Source organism: Choristoneura fumiferana, chromosome 28 (genome assembly GCF_025370935.1).
Source record: "Choristoneura fumiferana chromosome 28, NRCan_CFum_1, whole genome shotgun sequence".
Taxonomy (NCBI): Eukaryota; Metazoa; Arthropoda; class Insecta; order Lepidoptera; family Tortricidae; genus Choristoneura; species Choristoneura fumiferana.
In genome coordinates, this window is record NC_133499.1 from 5,416,528 (window position 1) to 5,423,391 (window position 6,864).

Here is a 6,864-nt window from a genome sequence, read left to right on the forward strand (position 1 = left end):
TGTCCGGCGTGCCGGAGGAGCCGAGCGAGAGCCCGATTGGGCTGGTCATGCGGGTCTGCGCCAAGTTAGGCGTGGAGCTGGACGCGCGGGACGTGGTGTTCGCGCACCGCGTGGGCCGTGAGCACGCGGCGGGGCCGGCCGCGCCCGCTGGTGGTGCGCCTGGCGCGGCGCGCGTCCGCGACGAGCTGCTGCGGCAGGCGCGCGTGCGCCGCGGCGCACCACCCGAGGGCCTGGGCCTAGCCGCCGCACCGCAGCGGTTCTACGCCAACGAGCGGCTGACGCCCGCCAACCGCCAGCTGTTCCAGCGCGCCCGACAGGCTGCGGGCCCCGCCGCTTGGCGCTTCGTGTGTGGACCCGGGCGGGAGGATCTTTGCCCGTAAAGCTGATGCCAGCCCGGGCCATCGCTTGCGCAGCTTGGCCGACTTGAGTAGTATTTTACTCCGGTCACCGTTTTCCAATCAAATGTGTAGTCATTGTTTATTGTTAGTTTCTGTTGTGGAGTCCTGAAAAAAAAAAGGGTTTTGTTATTATTTCCGTGTGTATAAGTCTTGTTAAAAGTGTGTTTATTTATTTAATATTTACATGCAAACTAAATACCTTCATTTTGTGGCCTTGCCGTGTGTTTCAAACGTATGTTTTCATTGTGTGTGTCTTCGCGAAAGTGAAAACAACTGATTATTTTTTGTCCCGTTCTGTGATTTGCCTATAAACAAAGCTATATATTTATTTAACACGTATTATATACACATATTCACACCGCTCTCGCTACACTATATATAACTATCATATTTACCTACTTACAGCCTCTTCTTTGTAATTGTTTTTTGTAACGTATTTCTGTTCTTGCATGCCTCGTTTTAAAAACTTCAAGGTTGGTTTATTTAATGCTGGATCACTTGGTACGGGACATGACGAGTTGATTGCCATTATGACCGAGATGAAACCCGACGTCGTTGCTATCAATGAGACCTGGTTGCGCGCCGGCGAGGAAGGGACGAGCTCCTACCATCGCTCAATACCGACTAAGAAATGTAGCTAGACCGACCGATGTCCGCGCGGGGGCGCGGGGGGAGGCGTTGGTTTTTTATACGTCGTGATCTTGCCGCCCGCACTCTTCCGCACCCGCCGGCTGCACTCGTAGAACAAATGTGGATAAAATTAAATATAAACTGCAAACGATTAATAAATTGGAACCGCTTACCGACCTCCTTGGCTTGACGTTGACACTTTTTTGACGCCATTACAAACTCAATTACTTCTTTTGTTAATTACGACCGTTTATTTTACTTGGTGACTTTAACATAAATTTTACGGACAAAACCGACACTAAGTTTGTATGTCTGATGAATTTTTTAACTTCAGTTAACTTGACTCAACACGTACGCGACCCGACGCATTTTACCGAACACAGCGAGACGACCATAGACCTAATTTGCACTGATGCTCACTTTGTGAATGTGGATGTGAAGCACATTCCCGACCTAGGCAGACATGCATTCATTACGGCCGAGTTGGACATAAAAAAACAAAAACGCGACCCGAGACGTATTACTTACCGACCTCTTAAGGACATTAACTTAAGTGACTTCGACAATGACCTTGAGACTATAAATTGGACCAGATATTTACTTAATGACGTGAATGACATCATGGTTAGACAATTTAACATACTTATAACTCCAACTGTTTCGACAAACACGCCCCGTTAAAAACAATCGTGGTGAAGGAGGCATTCAAACCATGGCTAACGAGCAATGTGAAGCTTATGATGCGTCTCAGGGACAAAGCCACGCCAAATACAAGCGATCCAAGGCCGTTGCTCATAAGCAATACTACCTGGACCTGAAACACCTAGTGATCGCAGCCATCCATTGCGAGAAACGTGCCTACTTCGAACACCACATTAATGACGTTACCGACTCGAAGACTCTCTGGAAAAACTTAAAGCGCACTGTCCTTCCAGACTCGCAGACGCAGACTGACCTCCCGACACACTTTAACGACCCCGACTTAATAAACCGCCATTTCTTAAATATACCCGGTAAACCAGCCGCATCCATATCTGATCTGACACGGTTTGAATTTGACAGACACAGTGACAAAACATTTACTCTTTCACCAACAACTACTGGAACTGTGACAAAAATTATGACCGCTATTAAAACGACCGCAAAGGGACATGATTTGATTGCCATTGACATGCTACTTATGACTCTTCCGGTGACCGCTAAGATACTGACATTCATTATTAATAGGAGTATTGAAACTATGACTTTCCCAACTGATTGGAAAATCGCTCAAGTGACCCCGTTACCCAAAAAACCTAACCCTGCTAACCTGTCCGATCTCCGTCCTATTAGTATTCTTCCCTGTGCATCGAAGATAATAGAAAGGGTGGTTTGCGACCAGCTGTCGGAATACTTGGAGAAATACAGCATCCTACCTGAACTACAATCTGGTTTTCGCAAGGGTCGTTCGACAGTTACTGCGTTACTTGATGTAGTCGATAATATTTTGCAGGCTCAGGATGCTGGTAAAAGTACGATTTTAGTGCTTTTAGATTTCTCCAGGGCTTTGATTGCATTAGCATTCCCTTGCTGTTATCTAAGATGTCGTATTACGGGTTTGACGTCACGACAATAAAGTGGTTTAGCAGTTACTTGACTGACCGTGCGCAGACTGTGGAATTGCGGGGGCCGGGTGGTCGTGCTCTGCGGTCTTCTCTGTGCCCTGTGACACGAGGAGTGCCGCAGGGTTCGATACTGGGTCCTCTGCTCTTTATATTGTACAGTTCTGATATTGTATACAGTATAAAGAGCAGTGGATACCATCTTTACGCGGATGATCTGCAATTGTACGTCTCCTGCACGCCATCGGAAACATCCATCGCCGTGAACGCCATAAACGCAGATCTCGATCGTGTTTCGGCGTGGTCGGAGAGGAACTGTTTAGTTCTCAATCCTGTCAAGTCGAAGTACATTGTTTTTGGCTCGAGACATCAAATTCGTAATACTACTGATGCTCTGACGGTCGGGGATGTTGCCGTCATGGGTAAACCAATAGAACGGGTGGTAGAAGCTAACAACCTTGGCCTCCTTATGGATGGCAAGCTGAGCTTTGAAAACCACATTGTAAAAGTTGTGAGTAACTGCTTCTACCGCCTCAAAGTTCTGTACAATATACGCGATTACCTTAGTGTCAATTTGCGTGTTGACCTTTGTGAATCGCTTATATTGTCCAGATTAAACTATTGTGATGTTGTTTATGACGGCTGCATTGTTGGCCGTTCTAAGAGACTTTTACAGCGAGTGCAGAACGCATGCGCTCGTTTTTGTTTCCGTGTCCCTTCCCGCTCCCACATCACTCCGTATTTGAACGCCGCTAACCTGCTGAACATGCCTGCACGCAGGCGCATGCACCTCGCCACTCTGCTGTTCGGTGTGAGACGCTATAGGACCCCATTATACCTCCACAACAAATAGTTTGGTCGAGGAGTGAGCGCAGGAGTGCAATGGCTCTTGTGCCTAAACACCGGACCGCGGCATTCCGCGGAAGTTTTAAGTTCGCGGCGTCCAAGTGCTGGAATGATATTCCTCCTCCTATCCAAGGGGCGTCTAGTGGGTACACCTTCAAGCGCAAGCTGAAGGAATACTTATTGACGCTCCAAAAATCCCTTCACTAAACCAGCACTTTGAGTACGCCAGCCTGATGTTTTTGAACAACTTATTTGTCCTTGTTTTTTTTTTTTTTTTTTTTATTGTAGTTTTTTTATTCTTGTTTACTTACAATAAAATATATTTATATATCTTAATTTTATATATGTGAGTATATTTGTGTATCATTCCGCGAGTCACAGACGGTTCTGACAGAATATCAGCGCTGCAGGCGTTTAACGCCTCAGCATAATGCTGAGTCAGCGGCCGTTTCACTTTTGCGAGGACACACAAAATCATATATTTTAATTTTTGTATTTCTTTTTTTGTTTTATTTGTGTTTGCTGTTGTTGTTTTTTAGTTTGGTTGTATTTGTGTGTCTTTGTGAACGTGAATAAATGTCTTCTACTTCTACTTCTACTTCTACTTCTACTATACATATAGTTTTGTAGAGTTCGTTTCGGAGATTACAAAAACTGGGTGCTAGGAAACGAGTGACGTTGTTGTTGTAACGATATCAAATGTTTTTCGAATACTCTCAAGTATTCGACGATGTGAATGTCCTGGTATATTTCAGAATGGAAAGTACGAACTATTAGCTTACTTAGACCGCCCATTCGTACTGCAAACCAAGAACTGGCTACAGTGCGGCTCTACCACTAACAATTAACAATATAATTAAAATAAAAACAAAAAAATGCTTAGTGCACCTTTCTGAGAATGACCCTAAACTGAAATACTCAATATTTACAAGTCAATTCAATCTAAGGACTGTCAAGTGCGTCATAGAATAATCGTGAGATAGACGTATGCAGTGACAAGTCCGCACTGTTTTCGTGAATTGTCAAATCAGTTAAATATACAACTAACGATTCTATGCCAGTCAGACAAGGTTTGTTGTTGCAGTCTGGATACATATTTATGAATCAAACGGCGCATACAAATATTTGCCAAATTGGTGTGGTTATATGTATATGGAACCCATTCATGTATACTTATTTTTGCCTACGAGGTGGATACATTTAAATGGAATTTATTTAAGTATGCAACTTTCTGAAGCATTTTGTGATTACATAATACTGAAACAGTTTAATGAATACAATTTTTTGGTGTCAGTAATAGATACATATTTATGATGAAAATGTGTGGCAACATATTTTTCAAATTTTTTTGTGTATACATACTTTTAGACGTGACTGTACTAGGTGGGGGTGATGAAATCTATCGCAGCGCTCATGGTGGCCAAAAGTAGAAATAGTTCTGGCTCTGTCATCTGTCATACTCATATGAATCTGTCATTAACAAAGCAAATTGTATAGACTTAAACTACCTAATTTTAGTAATAGATGTATGTGTTATGATGCGAGCTTGAATTATTCTACACTGTCCCTGTTTTGTTCTTAATTCCACTACATCTCGGACATGTCCAGCAAAAATTTTCCTTATAAAACGGTTAGTGGTTGAAATTTTAAATTGAGTGATACTCACAAAACCGGACTTCAAAATGATACTCATTTTTATCTGAAAACGATATTTAATTTATTACTAGCGATATAAGAACAATTAAATAATTTTACTTTTATTCAAAGAAACCAATAAGATAGCTTTATCTTTTTGTTTGACAGTAAAAGTACCTACAACTAAACATGAAGTAAACGAAACCTGACATAACGAAATTAAAACACACTTTTTGAATAAATTTTACTTACCTCATTTAATTTTAATGACTAAAAATCATGTCCACCCAAATCACGGTATTATAAATTAATACGTTATAGGTTTGATTTTTGTCACAATGTCGCGATGAAGTTTCAAAACGTCAGAGCACCAGAGCCATAAAAGTGGTGGACGCTAGGTGGCGCTGATGTCGTGCACAGAGCCAATAACTCGAAAATTTGCTTAGGTGACTAGATAATATGTTCTTTCCGTGGACCCTTCAGTTATTTATTTTTAATCGACAAGTTCTCAAGGAGACGCGTGTATATAATGACCACGCATAACTTTTTTCCTCCGTGTACATACTCGTGTTCATGGTATTGTAACTATAAATGAGGCAAGCGTGCACTGAAGATTTTGTACATAACGAGGCAAAAAGTAAGTCTGGATTTTCTATAATTTATTTGGCAAATACAATATATGAGATGCCAATGGTACGTGATTCAGTATCCTTGACTCTTCATAATTTCAAATTGCAAGCCCTAAATTTATTAACTATTCTCTCCACCCGCGCTCTAATTTCGCACCACTTAATTTCCACCGTTTAATTAGCGACAAATATACCGGCTAATTTTCCATTAGTCACTCAAAATATTTACTTTATCATAAAATCTGTTTACCACGAACTAAATTCGACACAAAACATTTATACAGTCCTACCGGATACCATAATGGATTTGCACATGACGTTATTAAATAGATAAACTTGACCAAAGAGGTGTTTTATACGTAAACGTTGCAAACTCCAAACGGAATTCAAAGGCTGTATAAATTGTAGTTTTAGAAACAACTTACAGCGGAGTTTCCCTATTTTACTAGCATGTGAAACTATAAATAAAGAGTCCTTTGGCGTTTGAAAGTCATAAACTGAAGCGGAAGGTTTTAAAGACGCTTAAAATTATTTATCTACATGCATATCATAACTTCCCTATTATATGTTCAGAAACGACTATCAAATGGCCTTTATTAAGAAACCTGGTATCTGCGGGTGCATCTTAATCTTCACATTAAAGTACAGTGCATCTTAATGTTTACATTAAAGTATCGGTAATACTTTTTTTAACAATGCATATCTGTACATATTGTAAAAAACTTATGACATGCATGTAGATAATAATTATTATTTAAAGTCAAAGTCAAAATACAAAATAGAAAACTTATGATATGCATGTAGATAAAGTTATGTATGCGGCTATACATAATTAGGCATTATGCACCAGCTACATAAATAACTATTTAGTGCCTGTAGTAGTGCTAGAAAGATTCAGTTGGTCTTTTGAAGTAATTATTATCATCAACAGTAGGAAATTTTTGAATTCGAATTTTGAATTACAACTTTACAACTGGAATTTTATTTGTTTCCCATCACATGGGACCCCCCTTGCTCTTTTGACCCTGTTTTATAAAGAAACTAGCTGTTGCCCGTGATTCCATCCGCGTAGAAGTATGAAAAATAGTTAACATCCTATTCTCAGACCTATTAGAATATACACAA